Source organism: Oratosquilla oratoria, chromosome 7, assembly GCF_046742065.1.
Source record: "Oratosquilla oratoria isolate Oo_2021 chromosome 7, ASM4674206v1, whole genome shotgun sequence".
Taxonomy (NCBI): domain Eukaryota; kingdom Metazoa; phylum Arthropoda; class Malacostraca; order Stomatopoda; family Squillidae; genus Oratosquilla; species Oratosquilla oratoria.
Genome location: NC_134783.1, coordinates 39,375,523 through 39,391,466, shown reverse-complemented (window position 1 = coordinate 39,391,466; position 15,944 = coordinate 39,375,523).

Below are 15,944 nucleotides of genomic sequence, written 5' to 3'. Positions count from 1 at the left end.
CTCTATTGTCAGAGCTCGAACGAAACAGCTGTTTGCAGAAGACGCGAGAGACACAAACACACTGACGCAGACAGATGCACAGATGGTCTGGAGGACACAGCGCAGCTGTAGCCTCCCTTCTCCCCTCCTCTCCCCCTCCCCCTCCACCCGGTGGTTTATTGGCCACTGCTTGTACTGGGATTAATTATTAATAGTCCAATAGGTAGATTTTTACATTGAAACGGCGTGAGTGGTAATTAGCAGTGTAGGGTCTGTATTGGGTGAGTAGGATGAAGTAATAGATTACGTAGTAAAGGAGTGATGGTTGGAGTGTGTGGAGGAGGAGGAGGAGGAGGAGGAGGAGGGTGTGGCGTCTGGAGGCAGGAGGAGGGCAGGTGCCCTTGCACGTGGCCTTGGGGAGAGGCGGAGAAGAGGTAGGAGGCAGGCAGATGTGAGAGATCGGGGCTGCTGCCTCGACAGGTTTGGGAATGCAGATGTAGTTGGAAGTTGATTTGGTGTGGCAGTCACTCGCACTGCATTGTAATAGTGGCAAGGTTCTGTCGACAAGACCCATGTCAGTCCACAAGGAGGTCGGACGCTGAAATAGATAAATAATTAGATCAAATGAAGAAGGAACATTTGGAAAATAATAAGTAAGAAATAGATCAAATTAGATGAAGATAAGCTAAATGATAAACAAAATTAGATAGAAAATAAACATGAATAGGTAATAACTAGGTTGAATTAGACCAAATGTGTTCTGTTCTAGGTGTTCCCAGACATTTTTATTTAGCCGTCCACAATCACAGGGTTGATTCTTTATTCGAATATTTCTTTAGTTTTGCCTCTTGAGTATAGTGAAGTCACTCGTAACTCAAATCCATATTCTTCCCTGGCAATTTGATTGGAGTGCTCTTCTCCTGGGGTGGTGGACGGGGAGTGGCGGGGGGGTGGGGGGTAAATGGGTTTTAATGTATATGAAGTGGTTCTCTACTTTGACTTTGCCGCCTTCCATATAAGGATGTAAGAGCCTTTGTTGTATATGCGTTTGTGTGTGCGTACTTCTCCTTTGTCTGTACATATGTATACTCAGCAGTGCTAAAGCAACGAAGAGAAATATAAAAAAGGAATAACCTAGGACTTACTTTCGGGTGAGGGGTCTCGCTTTGATGTCTTGTAAGACCACGCTGATTGGTGGAAAACCATAAAACGAACGCAGGGAAGCAGATGTATTATAGACTACAGGAAGACGTGTTGTTGTGAAACGGCTATTGTAGTGACTTGGAGGTGTGGGGGGAGAGGGGGCCAAGGGGCGGGGGGGGGTAAGGATAGCTGTAGCAGCAGAAGGCCGAAGCGTGCAGCTGCGTGCATGCCTTGCAGCTGACAAGGGCATCTAACGGGTTGACAGGTTTAGAGCCAAATGCAGGAGGTTGGGTGTGGGGGGTGGGGATGGGGGATGGCTGGGTGGGATTGGGGGTTGGTGAGCTGGGGTGGGATGTGGGGGTTGGGTGTGGGGTGGGAGGTGGGAGGTGGAGTGGGTGGTAGGGTGAGTAGGGTGGGTCAGGGTATGGGAGTTCGAGTGAAGTGGTGGTAGTTGGGTGGGAGGTTGGGTTGGGTGTGGAGTGGGAGGGAATGGGTGGTCTGGGGTGGGAGGGAGTGGGTGGTGTGTGGTGATGCAAGGGTGTCCTCTGCCGTGGGGGTTGTTATACCTCCCCCCCCCCATAAACCCCCCAACCCCTCGTTCCTGGCGAGTGGTGCTGAGTAGCTGGGTCTGTTGCTCTTTGAATTAATTCAATTACGTTTTCCTTGTTTCTCTGTTTGTCTTCTATTTTTTCTTCTCATTCTTCTTCTTCTTCTTATTCATTATCTCTTCCTCCACTTTCTCCTTTTTCTCTTGCTTCGTAATGTTTATACGTCTATTTCGTCAAGAGTGTTTATTTATTTTTTCTTCTTTTAGTAGTTGATACAATATTTAATAACATAAGAATGGGGGAGGGGAGGATGTAAGAGACCATGAGGCCTACACTAGGCAGTTCCATGTCCCATACCACCTGTCATCCCCATCCATAAAGTTAATCTTCTTTTAAAAGAACCAATTGTTTCAGGTCTCACTGCATGTTCACTTAGTCTATTCCATTCGTTAACCATTCTGTTAATTATAAACCAGTTTTTGCCTATTTCCTTCTTAACCCATTAAACTCCGATGACAAGATGTCTTGTCATTTGGTCAAATTAAACAAAAAATCATAAAACACCAAAATGTTTGATCAAACACCAGAAAAATATGGCGTCAGTCCTCGCACGAAGCGAGGACTGACGCCATATTTTTCTGGTGTTTGATCAAACATTTTGGTGTTTTATGATTTTTTGTTTAATTTGACCAAATGACAAGACATCTTGTCATCGGAGTTGAATGGGTTAAACATAAAATTGTCCAATTACAATCCATTACTACGAGTCCTGCCCTACGGTGTTGATATGATGACCTTGCCTGCATCGCCCATGAGCCTTTGTGGGTTCGTCTTGAAACACCTTCCGTCCTGGGTGGCACTGTTCCTCTTGTTATTGGTGCCGTCGGTTGATTTTGTTCAGCTCCGTGGCACGCCCCTCTATTAGCAGCTCAAAGAAGTGAAGAAAGTCCCAGTTGACCCCGTCATCACTGGGTGATCCTTTCCCCGCAGGTTTCATTTCCGTGGCTTCCCCCCCCCCCAGCGGAGAAGCGAAAGCTAATCGATTCTCGCCAAATGAAGATAAACAAACCTCTCTCTCTCTCTCTCTCTCTCTCTCTCTCTCTCTCTCTCTCTCTCTCTCTCTCTCTCTCTTTTTTTTTTTTTTTTTTGTCGTCTCCGTGAGTCCCCCTATTACCCTCGGAAGGCAAGCAAAGGAGTTAATTAATTTCCGTCAAATAAGAATAAACAGACTGTTAATCTCATCACCCTCCCCCTTGCCCCTTCCCCTGTATACCTCATCCCCGCCCCACGCATACACCGTATGGTGTATGCATCTCACACCAGGACATTATGGAATTTGTTTGTGGTCTGTGGTGTGTTCGTGCATTTTCTGGGCCTCCGATTCGTGTAATACCGTAACTTGGTAATAAAAATTCAGTAATCGTGTCTAGCCTTGGCTTGTTGGTACCTGGCACTTTGGGGCCATTTGTGTCGCGATGTGGGTTGATACCAGTGTAATTAGGTATCGTTACGGTGAACGAGCTCGTTACGTATGTAGATGAATGTATACACGTGTGTTATTTGTTTGTGTGTGTGTGTGTGTGTTTTATACATAAAGTTTTGATGTTGGTGGGTAAGTTTGAGTATTTTAACACCTTGAAGAGACATGTTTAGAGGTAATCTCCTTCCCCATCCCCCCTGGACCTGTCAAACCTGTCTAATTAGGACAGCATAGAACCGTCCAAGAAGAATGGAAGTTAATACTAAGCTCTTAGAGGAAAGACTGGCGATGTTGAGTCATTAGTCTGTCCCTTAAGGAGAACGATGAGAGCGTTTTGAGTTGCAGTGGTATCACAGTGATGGAACATGCTCATCGGTGACCTTTTGGTCCTTGATGAGGTCGGGGGTCCCTCTCCGACCGTCAAAAAAAAAAAAAAAAAAAAAAAAAAAATATATATATATATATATATATATATATATATATATATATATATATATATATATATATATATACACACACACACACACACCAGGGCTTCCCTGTGCCAGAACGAAATGATGTATTGAGGATTTCTGGTTTATACGTACATATATTATTACATCCGTACATACACCTACGTACATGCACGTACACCTAAAGGCCCTTACCCCCCTAGTGAGGGGAGGGGAGTGGGGTGGCCGTTATTTCTGGTAATTGTTGATAATGACATGCATGTGTGAAATTGATGGAAGGATTACGAGCGGGAAATTGAGCCGAGTCACACTCATAAAGAGAGAGAGAGAGAGAGAGAGAGAGAGAGAGAGCTGCGCAGAAGGCATTGCATTATGATGTTTGTTGCGCACCTTCTGATTGCTCTGGCGCTGACATTATCGTCTGTCTGCTGACCCCGTGCCCCCCCACCTTCCCCCCCGGCCCCTTCATCCTCTCTCCCCGCCCCCTTCCCTCTCACCCCCTCACATTTTATCCCCCCTCCCTCCTTCTCTCCCCCTCTCTTCCTCTCCTCTCTTTTTCTCTCTTACAAACTTTCTGGTCCTTTTGTTTTCTCTCTCCCTTCCTGAATCCTTCCCACTCCTTCCTCTTTCCTTCCACCCCTTCCCCCCTCCTTCCCTCCCTCCTTCCCTCCTTTCCTCCCTTCCTCACTTCCATTCTCCCTCCCTTTTACCCTCCTCCCTCTCCCTACCTTCCTCCCTCCCTCCATCTCTTCCTTCCTCCCTTCCTCCTCCCTTCCTCCCTCACTCTCTTCCTCCCTAAAGCCATCCCAACCTTTGCCCCCTTCCCTCCTCTCCCACCCTTTTCCTCCCCCGTCTATGTCATCATCCCACCAAAGAAAAGGGAGACGGTGAAGGGACGAGAGTGGGGGGAAGGGATAAAGGTTTGGGATTGTTGGGGGGGGGGAATCTTGTCGTTTTCCTGTTAGCTCCTGCCCTAAGCCGTCATGATCCTGTTGCATTTCGCGTCACGGCGGGTTCAGCGTCACGGCTGGCGGGGTCAAGCGTCACGCCGCGTGGGGGAGCGCGTCCCGACCCCGCGCGCGGGGAGGCGCTGCCGGAGAGCGTCTGCCGCCTTGTCCTTCCAGCCAGGAGTCCAGTCACGGAGTGTCTTGGAAGAGGAAGAGGAGGAGAAGAAGAGTGAGAGAGGAGGGAGTAGTTGATGAGTGAGGAAGATGAGTAGGTGAGGAGGAGAAGAAGAAGGTGAGAAAGGAGGAGAGAGTAGTCGGTGAGTGAGGAAGAGGAGTAGGTGAGGAGGAGAAGAAGAAGAGTGAGAGAGGAGGAGCGAGTAGTGGGTGAGTGAGGGAGAGGAGTAGGTGAGGAGGAGAGGGAGAAAGGAGGGAGGAGGAGTGTGAGATAGAGTAGAGTATAGGGAGAAAGTGAGAAGGAGTGATGAGGAAAATGAGAGAGGAGGAGGGAGTAGTGAGTGGGTGAGTGAGGAGGAGGAGTAATGAGGAAGAAATGAGGAGGATTAGTTGTGAGTGAGGAAGAGGAGGAGGAGGAGAGAAAAGGAGAAGGGAGGAGTGAGTGAGGAGGAGGAGAGTGGGAGAAGAGGGAGGAGAGTGAGTGAGGAGGAGGAGTAGTTAGTGAGTGAGGGAAGTAAGGAAGAAGAGGAAGAGAATGGGAAGGGAGAAGGAGAGGAGGAAGGAAGGAAGGAAGGAAGAGGAGTGTAAGAGGGAAGAACAAGTGAGTGAAGAAGAGGAGTGAGTGAGGAGGAGAATGAGGAGGTGAGGGAGGATGTGTGGAGAAGTGAAGAAGGAGGAGGTGTGAGGGAGGAGGAGAAGGAAATAAACAAGGAAGGGGAGGAGGAGGAGAATGAAGGGAGGGGGTGGGGAGGAGGGAGAGAATGAAGATGTGAGGGAGGAAGAGTGGGGGAGAAGTGAGGAAGGATGAGAAGAACATATAAGGAGGAGGAGGAATGAGGGGAAGAAGAGTTGGATAGGAAAAGAAGTGAGGGAAGAAGAGAAGGAGAGTGAAGAAGGAAGGGGTGGAGGAGGAAGAGGAGGAGGAGGAAGGGGAAGGAGGTGACGGGGAGGAAGAAGAGAATGAGGAAGTATGTGTGTGTGTGTATGTATGTATGTATGTATGTATGTGTGTAAGTATGTATGATCCTTCTGCAGCACTAGCCCCAATCCGGCTCGCCCCAGCCACTTCACCAGATAACCTCTATTGCGGGTTCACCACTTCCCTCTCACTCTCCCCCCACCCTACCCCCTACCCCCTTCCCCCCCTCCCCCCCTGTCCCCATTACCCTACATCCGTCACAGGGCGATGCTCCTCTTCCTCCTATCTACGTTGATGGAGAGCCCTTGTAGTCGCGGTGTCAGCTGGGTCGAGTTGAGGTGTCGGGGGGGGGGGGGTAGTGGGTGTCCCATGGAGGTCGTCAGTGGGGGCAGATGAGGGGAAGGTGTTCCCCCATAGAGTGTGAGGGGGGTCGTGGGGGATGTAAATGTCCCATTTTTGTATTTATTTATTTGTTTTTATTTGTTCATTTATTTTTTGTCAGGAAGATGTCTCAAGCTGTGGTTACATGGTGAGGGTTTTCCATAAATTAATTCGAGTGAAGCGGCGACCTCCTTTAAAGCTGGAGGAAATTAAAAGCTCTCTTATTTTCCGAGGGAAATTAATAGGAAAAAAAAATCACGAAATAATAACAATAGTTTTGAAAGACCTATGTCTGCTCTACAAGATTTTTTTTTTCTCTTTTTTTTTTTTAACTAACTTACTGTGTAATTGACAAAGGGCAAGAACATTCGTGTGACCACGAGTTGCCGGAAACGATCAATTTTATGACGATCTATCCTCAACCAGGTGTTGACGAAGTTTACCACCACGTCGACCTCTGAACTCCTGCTTGAATGAGCTCGTGACGGCGTTGTTACCGTTGTGAGATCGCCAGATGTCTTGCCGTTTATTGAACTAGACGGAGCGCTAGGTGCGGGGCTTTAGGTGCCCCCCACAGGGGTGGTGTGGGGGTATGAGGTGCCCCCCTTAGGTGATGTGAGTGGCTGGTATACGCCCCACAGGAATGGTGTGGGGGCCTGAGGTGTCCCCCTCAGGGATGATGGGGGGTCATGAGGCCCCTCTCCCCCCAACCCGGGGTGGTTTAGGGACAAGAGATGGGGTTGGGGTGCATCCTCAGGGGCGTTCGGGAGAGGCTTGGGGTGGCCCTCGTGGTGGGGATGGGGGTTGCTTCAAGGTGCCACGAATTAAGAGGCTCGGCGGTTTCGGGGAACAAGTTTACAACCGTGACGGCCTCGGTTTGTTCTTCTTGCGGTCATTCTTGTTGTAGGAGACGTCGGAGGGGTTTATTTTTTTTTTTTTTTTTTTTTTTTTAATAAAATTATCATTTATACTTTTGGAGTTTATTCGTGTTCGTCGTTTTCTTCTTCTTTGTTAATATTATAATGTTATTACTATTATATTTATTATTATTATTATTATTATTGTTGTTGTTTCACACACACACACACACACACACACACACACACACACACACACACACACACACACACGAGAGGAACCGATAGATGCCTAGGAGAAGCGAAAGGAATTGATAGAAAATTAATGGAACGGAGATTAACCAATAGAAGCCGAATTGAACCGGAAGGGTTTGAGTGGAACCGAGAAGAACCGATAGAAGCCAAGGAGAGGCGGTAAAAACCGAGAAGAACCGAGATTAACCGATAGAAGGCGAGGGGAACCGAAATGTTCTGGAACCGATAGAAACCGAGAAGAAACGGAAGGATCTGAGTGGAACCAAATAGAACCCGTAGGATCCGAGAGGAACAGAGAAGAACCGAAAGTAACCGATACAAGCCGAGAGGAACCGGCAGGAGCAAAGAGGAACCGAAAAGATTGAAGAGGTACCGAGAGGAACCGATAGAAGCCAAGGGGAACAGAAAGGAACTGATAGAAACTGGGGAGAACCAACAGAAACCAAGAGGAATCAAGTGGAGCCGAGAGGAACCGGGAGTGCTTGGGGTTTGTGTGTGTGTGTGGGAGGGACGGGTAACCACCATCCAATCCGCTAATGAGAGAGACAGAGAGAGAATATTGATTTCTTGATTCAGAGGGATGGGAACTATGGAGGGAAAATTTTCGCGTCTCTCGCTTTCTCTTTGTGTGTCTCTTGCTTTCTTTCTCTCCCTCTCCCCCTCTCTCTCTCCCCCTCTCTCTCTCTCTCTCTCTCTCTCTCTCCCCCCCCTCTCTCTCTCTCTCCCCATCTCTCTCCCCCCCCTCTCTCTCTACCTCTCTAATACTATCTTAATGTCCTATTGGGTATGTCTCTTCTGTGTATTGAAGAAGGCACAAAGGCTAATAGATTACATCAGAAGATAGTTTCGTTACCGGAACCAAGAAATAGTCTTGTCGTCACATTTCAATCCTCTAGTTCGTCCCCATCTAGAATACGCCGTCCAGTTCTGGTCGCCGAACTTGAGGATGGACGTGGAGAGGCCAGAACGAATTCAGGCACGAGCAACGAAATTTATTCCCGCCATTAGACACATGGGCTACCAGAGGCGTCTCAAAGCTTTGGGGCTCTTTTCTTTAGAAACCAGGAGATTGTGAGGACAGTTAATAGAGGTTTTCAAAATACTTCAAGGATTTGATAACATTGACTATCGACATTTCTTCACCTTGAAAGTGAATGCCACTGGCCATCATGGGTGGAAGCTCAATCTCTCGTTATTCTTGTGACAAGGTTGGTGACTTTTTTACCCACGGAATCTGCAACACATGGTAAACAGTTCCTCAGTTGAGCAGTTCAAAAGTCGGTTAGACAAAACGCTACACATATTAGTGTTAAGTACTATTGTAAATCCCCGGTAACCTTTTAACGGTACATCCTTTATATGGGTTGTAAAACTTTTTGAGGTACTGAGATTCTTTGTAACTCCTTGTAACTCTCGATGTCCCGTCAGGTATGTCCCTTCTCTCTCTTTCTCTCTCTCACTCTCTCTCTCTCTCTCTCTCTCTCTCTCTCTCTCTCTCTCTCTCTCTCTCTCTCTCAGCAAAGGGAATGAAGTCATCCCGTAAGGGATAGTTCTTGCCCTAGGTGTCGCCCGGCGATTTTATTCAGGTAAAGGGACCCACTTCCCATCTCGATGAAGTTATTTTATTCAGCTGAGGAAAATCCCTCTTCCCCGTTCTTGCTCAACGAAAGGGTAAAGGCAGCTTCACACTGGGCAGATTACCGTCAACTGTTGTGAGTTCGTGTCAGTAGAAACGATTTACGGTAGGTGTCAGTCCCTCTCTCTCTCTCTCTCACTCTCTCTCTCTCTCTCTCTCTCTCTCTCTCTCTCTCTCTCTCTCTCTCTCTCTCTCGGTTCTCCAAACATCATAGACTGAGAATTTTAGAGAATTAAGAGAAGTTAAGATTATGCAAGTTAGATACATTGTTGAAATGGTCATATGGAAGTTTAGAATTCTGTAAACGAAGTCTTCTTGTAGCTATTCAAATGCACAAAAGTTGACGATAATCTTCTCAGTGTGAAGCGGATGCGAGACCATCACCGTCCTCTTTAGTGTATTTCGTGTACGATAACCAGCGCTTCTATCCTTGGGGGGGCATTATCACACTGAAGGGATGGTCGAGGAGAGGGAGAGTAGAAGAAGAGCAACTCAGTAATGCTCAGTGGGACATAGTAACTGAACCGGTAGTCGTTCATTTTGTTCTGGCTAAGACCGCCAGATGATTTTATTCATTTCGGGACTCGAACCTGGTGCCTACTGACTTGCTGAATAAAATAGCTACCAAGGAGTTAAGCCTCTTATATGATGCGCAGTTGGCGAAGTTTGTAAAGAATTTTCCTCCTAGCTTAAAGAAGATTTTGTTTATGGGTTTGTCCACATTTTTTTTCATTTGTTTGTTTTACTTATTTGTTTATTTGTTTTTATTTTGTTTTATTGTATTTGTGTATATACTTATTTTAAGTTTTATCTTAATATTTATTTATTTGTTTATTTCCTGTGGGCGCTATATATTTGTGTATATGCATGTTTGTGTGCGTGTGTGTATGTGCATGTATGTGTATTTTTCTTTCTGTTTTTCTTTAACCACTTTTCGAAAAGCGTAGGTAGAAAAAATACTTGTCATTCGGTGCCTAAGGAGAGATGGCAGACGCGTGGCGACTCTGTACATGTGATCTATGGGTTTATCTCTGTGTGTGTGTGTGTGTGTGTGTGTGTGTGTGTGTGTGTGTGTGTGTGTGTGTGTGTGCGCCCGCGCCCGCGTGTCTGAGTAGAAACCAGTTTCTTTTTTTCTTTGATTATTTATTGTACGATTTATTTGTTTATTCTTATCCCGCCACAGGCTGATATATATATATATATATATATATATATATATATATATATAAACACATAAATATACGCACACAAACAAGTCACCTGATAACATAAAAATTATATCTCTTTTTTTTTTTTCTTCTAAGAAAACGATTTTTTTTTTCTTGTTTTCCTAAGATTATCTCCCCCCGTGTCAATCCCCCCGGATGTCACAGCTTCAAGAGGACTGATTAACCCCTTGCGTACCGGATGGGGCTTCTACATCCAGCCCCACATTCGTCAGATGATTTTATTCAAGCTATTATCACCTTCGGGGGGGAGGGGTTATTGTCCACCTTGATGTATCCCATTTATACCGGGTTGTATTGATCTTCAAATTGTGGCTGTAGACACACTGCTTCATTCATTTCCGTGGTGCCTCCTCAAGGGGATTAAGTTTGGAGCTTATGTTCATTCCCCCTTGACAGTCCATCGGTCCCCTTTGCGTCATAATTCCCCTTCACGGCCGTAGCTCTACATCGCACCACATTGCACTATATTGCACTCCTCGCTCTCTGTCATAAACCACACACAATGCACTATATTGCACTTCTCGATCTCTGTCATAAGCCACCTTACACATTAATCCTCTTTATTTTATTTATTTATTTTTTATTTATTTATTTATTTATTTATTTATTTTGTAGTTGCTTGGGAGGGAAGGGGTTGCAATGATTAGGGAACCCAGTTAGAGGCCTTAAGGTCCTCAGTTTGATCCTGTCACTCGGACAGTTCATGTGTAATCACGAACCATTATCCTCGGATTCTACTGAAGTGATAACTCGTTTATTAAGTAAACGCTAACACTTTTTGTTAATTTTACTGTTGTTCATTATTAACAGACCGAAGATGGCACCATCAAAATCCACTGTTAGATGGTCAGAATATAGATTTACTAGGCAATACGAATAACCACTGGCTGCACACGAACAACTCCCATGGAGAGATTCTTGTGGTTCCACAATCATGACTACATGAACACCACTTAGTAGACGGAGAGAGAGAGAGAGAGAGAGAGAGAGAGAGAGAGAGAGAGAGAGAGAGAGAGAGAGAGAGAGAGAGAGGGCGACCACCCACCAGCACAGGCATGTCAGACCCCCAGAAGAACCACAACCACAGCACCATCTCACCAGCTCCACCCAGTCACACCAGGACGAAGATGAACATACATACATACATATATATATATATATATATATATATATATATATATATATATATATATATATATATGTGTGTGTGTGTGTGTGTGTGTGTGTATGTATGTATGTATGTATACAATACTCCCACACAAAACTATCCTGTCTGCAACATACGAGCCAGGCTCCTTGGGCGTTTTCCATCTACGCGCGAGCCGGAATCCAAATTAGTATTGATTTATTTATGTATTCATTTGTCTATTTATTTATTGTTCTTAAGTACTCTTTAAGTAGATTGCTGAGTCCATCACACAACACTCAGCAAAGGTTAAGTAGAATAGACTCCGGAACTCATTACACTGGCGGCGTCATCAGAATCCTCTTGGTCTCACATTCGCTTAATTGAGAGTTCGAATCCCGCACTCCTCTCCGATTCTCAACATTGACTGTTTATTACCTGCCCCCCCCCAACAGTCCAGGCACATAATAGGGCAAAGGTGACGGCTTCGGCTGCAGCTCCTCAGCGCTTCCTGGTGTATGCTCCTCATCTTCTTCGATTACCATGTACAATCACACGCATGATTATGGACCATACAGCACTGGAAGCACATAGACATAACCATAACATATCAGGAGGGGAGGTTTTCTGTTGGAGCCCGGTAGGAAGGCATTCGGTGCCCTCCGTCTCTGTGAGGTCATAACGTAAGGACATTGAGAAACAGTCCATCAACAACAATAATAACAACAACAACAAGGACTGCATTTGTATAGTCTTTACTGTCATTGGCGGTGTTGGATTCAGCCACGGGGTGGGGGGGGGACTACCTGTTCCTTGTCTGATTCATGACTTTGTTCTACCTGTCGTCAGGTGATTTTATTAAAACATATTTAAGAAGGAAATAAAAAAGAATGGTTTACCCATAGAATGGTCAACGAATTGAATAGATTTGTAACCATGTAATGAGCGTTGAAACAACGGGTTGTCTTAAGAGATGATAAAATAACTTTATGGATGGGGATGATAGGTGGTAATGGACATGGAACTGCCTGGTGTAGGCCTTATGGTCTCTTGCTGTCTCTTCCATTCTTATGTTCCTTTGTGTATCCAGGCCTTGCCCTGCATCGTCCTCCACAACAACATTCCCCGCGAAGATCTTCCTCCACCTCCTTCGTGTCCCTCCACCTTCCCCTTCCACCTCCACCTCCCTGTCCCTCCACCTCGTCCTCCCTCCACCTGCACCTCGTCCCTGCCCCTCCACCCCGTCCTCCTTCCATCTCGTCCTCCCTCCACCTCGTCCTCCCTCCACCCCCACCTGGACTTCCTCCATGTCCCTCCACCTCGTCCTCCTTCCACCTCGTCCTCCTCCGTGTCCCTCCACAAACCAGTCCCACTGTCCCAACTCCCATACCTCCTCCACCTCCTCCACCTCCCGTGCAGGACAGGAGGCCGCCGCCTCCGCCACTTGAATCCCTTGCCCCGTTTCTGAGGAACCGTCTCCACTTCCACCTCCACATCACCTCCTCTTCCATCTCCTCTTCCACTTCCACCTCACCTCCTCTTGCACCTCCTCTTCCACATCCACCTCCTCATTCACCTTCACCTCCTTCTCTTCCACCTTTCCTCCCTCTCATCCACCTCCTCTTGTGCCTCCATTTCCTCCGTTTCTTCCACCTCCACCCCCTACCCCCACCTCCTCCTCTTCCTCTTCCACCTCCACTCCAACCCCACCTCTTCCTCCTCCTCCACCCCCTCCTCTTCCACCTGTCACCACTACCATCACCGCCAACATTACCATTCCGGCAATCGCCGCCACCAACACTACCACCATAACACAACTACAACAACCACCATCATTGCAACCCATACCACCACCACCACCACCACCACCACCACCACGTGCTCGCCATGACCACACATCACACGCATATCTCCCCCTTCTCCTCCTTCTTCTTCTCCTTCTCCCCCTCCTCCTCTTTCTCTTCCTTCACCACCTCCTCCTTCTCCTCCTCTTCCTCTTCCTCCTCCTCTTCCTCCTCCTCTTCCCTCTCTTCCTTCTCTTCCTTCTCCTCCTCCTCTTCCTCCTTCCCCCTCTTCCTCTTTCTCTTCCTCTTTCTCTTCTTTCACCACCTTCTCCTCCTCTTCCTCTTCCTCCTCCTTCTCTTCCCTCTCTTCCTTCTCTTCCCTCTCCTCCTCATCTTCCTCCTCTTCCTCCTTCTCCTCCTCCTCCTCCTCCTCCTCCTCCTCCTCCTTCACAAGGGCACCACTCCGGAGTGCCCCTGTCTCCTCATCTTCAATCATCCCCTTTAGTGGACGACACTTTCCGTATTGGGGTATTGGATACACAAGATTTATGCAGACACTATTGTAAGGACTTAAGTGACATCCCCACGGACCAGAGTCACGCTGTATTCTTTTATGATGAGAGACTGATCTCAAAAAAGAAGAAAAAGAATATATGGATCTATATGTATTTATGTATATATATATATATATATATTATATATATATATATATATATATATATATATATATATATATATATATACACATACTATGCCTCCGTTATCATGTTATCGATCTCTCCCATACTACATCTATGACTCCATCTCATCGGTGCAATACTGTCCCCAAGGATAGAAGCGCTGGTTATTATATTGGTGAAAAGAAAAAAGAAATCTCGCTGGAAACCCGTCCCTTGGACAGAAGCATTCTCTCTCTCTCTCTCTCTCTCTCTCTCTCTCTCTCTCTCTCTCTCTCTCCAAATCCGCTCACTTGTCCAGGGACTTTCAGGAAATCTTTTCCTCATTTATGTCCACAGCACTAATCCGCTGCCTCCTCCTCCCCTCCTCTCCTTCCTTCCCCCTCTTCCCCTCCTTCCCCCTCCTTTCCCTCCTCCTCCTCCCCCTCTTCCCCTCCCCCCTCTTCCCCTCCTCCCCTCCTTCCCCTCCTCCTTTCCCTCCTTCCCTTTCCTCCTCCCCTCTTCCCCCTCTTCCCCTCCTTCCCCCTCTTTTCCCTCCTTTCTCCTCCTCCCCCTCTTCCCCATCCTCCTTCCCCTCTTCCCCATCCTCCTCCCCTGCTTCCCCCTACTCTTTTCCCTCTCTTCCCCCACCTCTTTTCCCTCCTTTTCCCCTCTCTTCCCCATCTCCTCCCCTCCTCTCCCTTCTCCCCATTCCTCCTCCTCCTCCTCGTTCTCACCCCCCCTTTCCCCTCCCTCCGTCTTTTCCTCTCCTTCTTCCTCTTCTACTTCTTTTTCTTCTTCTTTCTCTTCTCATCGGGTCTCCCTTCTCCATACACTTTCCCCTTCCTCCATCCCTCCCTTTTCCCTCTTCTGGTCCCTCTGCCTCCCTTTCCTTCTCCTTTCCCCTCCCCTTCCCCCACTCTCTCCCTCACTTCTCCCTCTCCCACCAACCCTTTCCTCCCTTCCCTTCCCTTCCCTTCCCTTCCCTTGTCACACCCTACGACCCCATAATATCTCTCTCTCTTGATTCCTTTCCCATCCCCTTCTTGTATATCCCCTCCTGTCCTACCCATCCCCTCTCTTTCCCTCCACACTCTTCCCCTCCCCTCTCATCCCCTTCCCTCGCTTCCCCTCCCCTCCCATCCTCTCTCATCTCCTCCCTTCCCCTCCTCTCTCCTCCCCTCCCATCCTCTCTCATCTCCTCCCTTCCCCTCCTCTCTCCTCCCCTCCCCTCCCATCCTCTCTCATCTCCTTCCTTCCCCTCCTCTCTCCTCCTCTCCCTTCCCCTCCCATCCTTTCTCCTCACCTTCCCTCCCCTCCCCTCTTTTGCCACTCTCTTCCCGTCTCCTCACCTCACCTCTCCCTCCCTTACTCTTCCCCTTCCTCCTCACCTCTCCTTTATTCTCTCCTCTTCTCATCCCCACTCTTCTCTACCTCCTCCCGCATCCTTCTTCTCTCTTTACTTCCGATCTCTTTTTCCCTCCTCCTTCCTTCCCTTTCTTTCTAACACCACCATAACTGTTCCTCACGTAATACACACAACATCTACCTCGTCCTCCTCCTCTTCTTTCTCCTCTTCCTCCTCCTTTTTCTCATACTTCTCTTCATTTTCCTCCTCTTCCTTTTTCTCACCATCCTTTTCCTCTTCCTCCTCTTTTTCCTCATCCTTCTCCTCCTTTTCCTCCTCTTCCTTTTTCTCATCATCCTCTTCAGTCCACAGCACTTCCCCGGCCGCACGCCACGGAGCGCCACCGGAGGATAGAGAGAGAGAGAGAGAAGAGTGGTGGTGTACCCGCCCAGGCAGCACTCGTGGGTACCAAGTGTTGCACCATCATCTGGGCCCAGCCCCGCCCCGCCCCGTCCTGCCTCGCCTGAGCCTTCCCCCTCCCTCCCCCCTTCCCCCTCCCTTCATCCCTCCGTCCCCTCACTCCCTCTCCCTTCCCTCGCTCCCCCCTCCCTCCCTCCGTCCCTTCCTCCCTCTCCCTTCTCTCCCTTTCTCCCTCCTCTTTCTTTTCCTCCCTCTCTCCCTCCTTACCTCCCTTTCCTCTCCCTCCCCCCTCCTCCATCTCCCCTCCCATCCTCCATCTCCCCTCTCCCTCCCTCCGCGCTTCCTCCGTCTTGTACTTGAAGCTGATTCGCTGTTTACTTTATCACGTTCCTCCTGCCCCTTTTCCTCCTCCTCTTACTCCACCTCCTCCTCTTCATCTTCCTCTTTCTCGTCCTGCTCCATCTCCTCTTCCTCCGTTTCTACTCCTCCGTCCCTTCCTCCTCCTCCTCCTCCTCCTCCTCCTCCTCTTCCTCCTCCCCCTCTTTATCTACATCTTCATAGCCATCCTCTTTATCATCAAGATTCCTCCCGTTGCTCTTTTGGTCTTTTC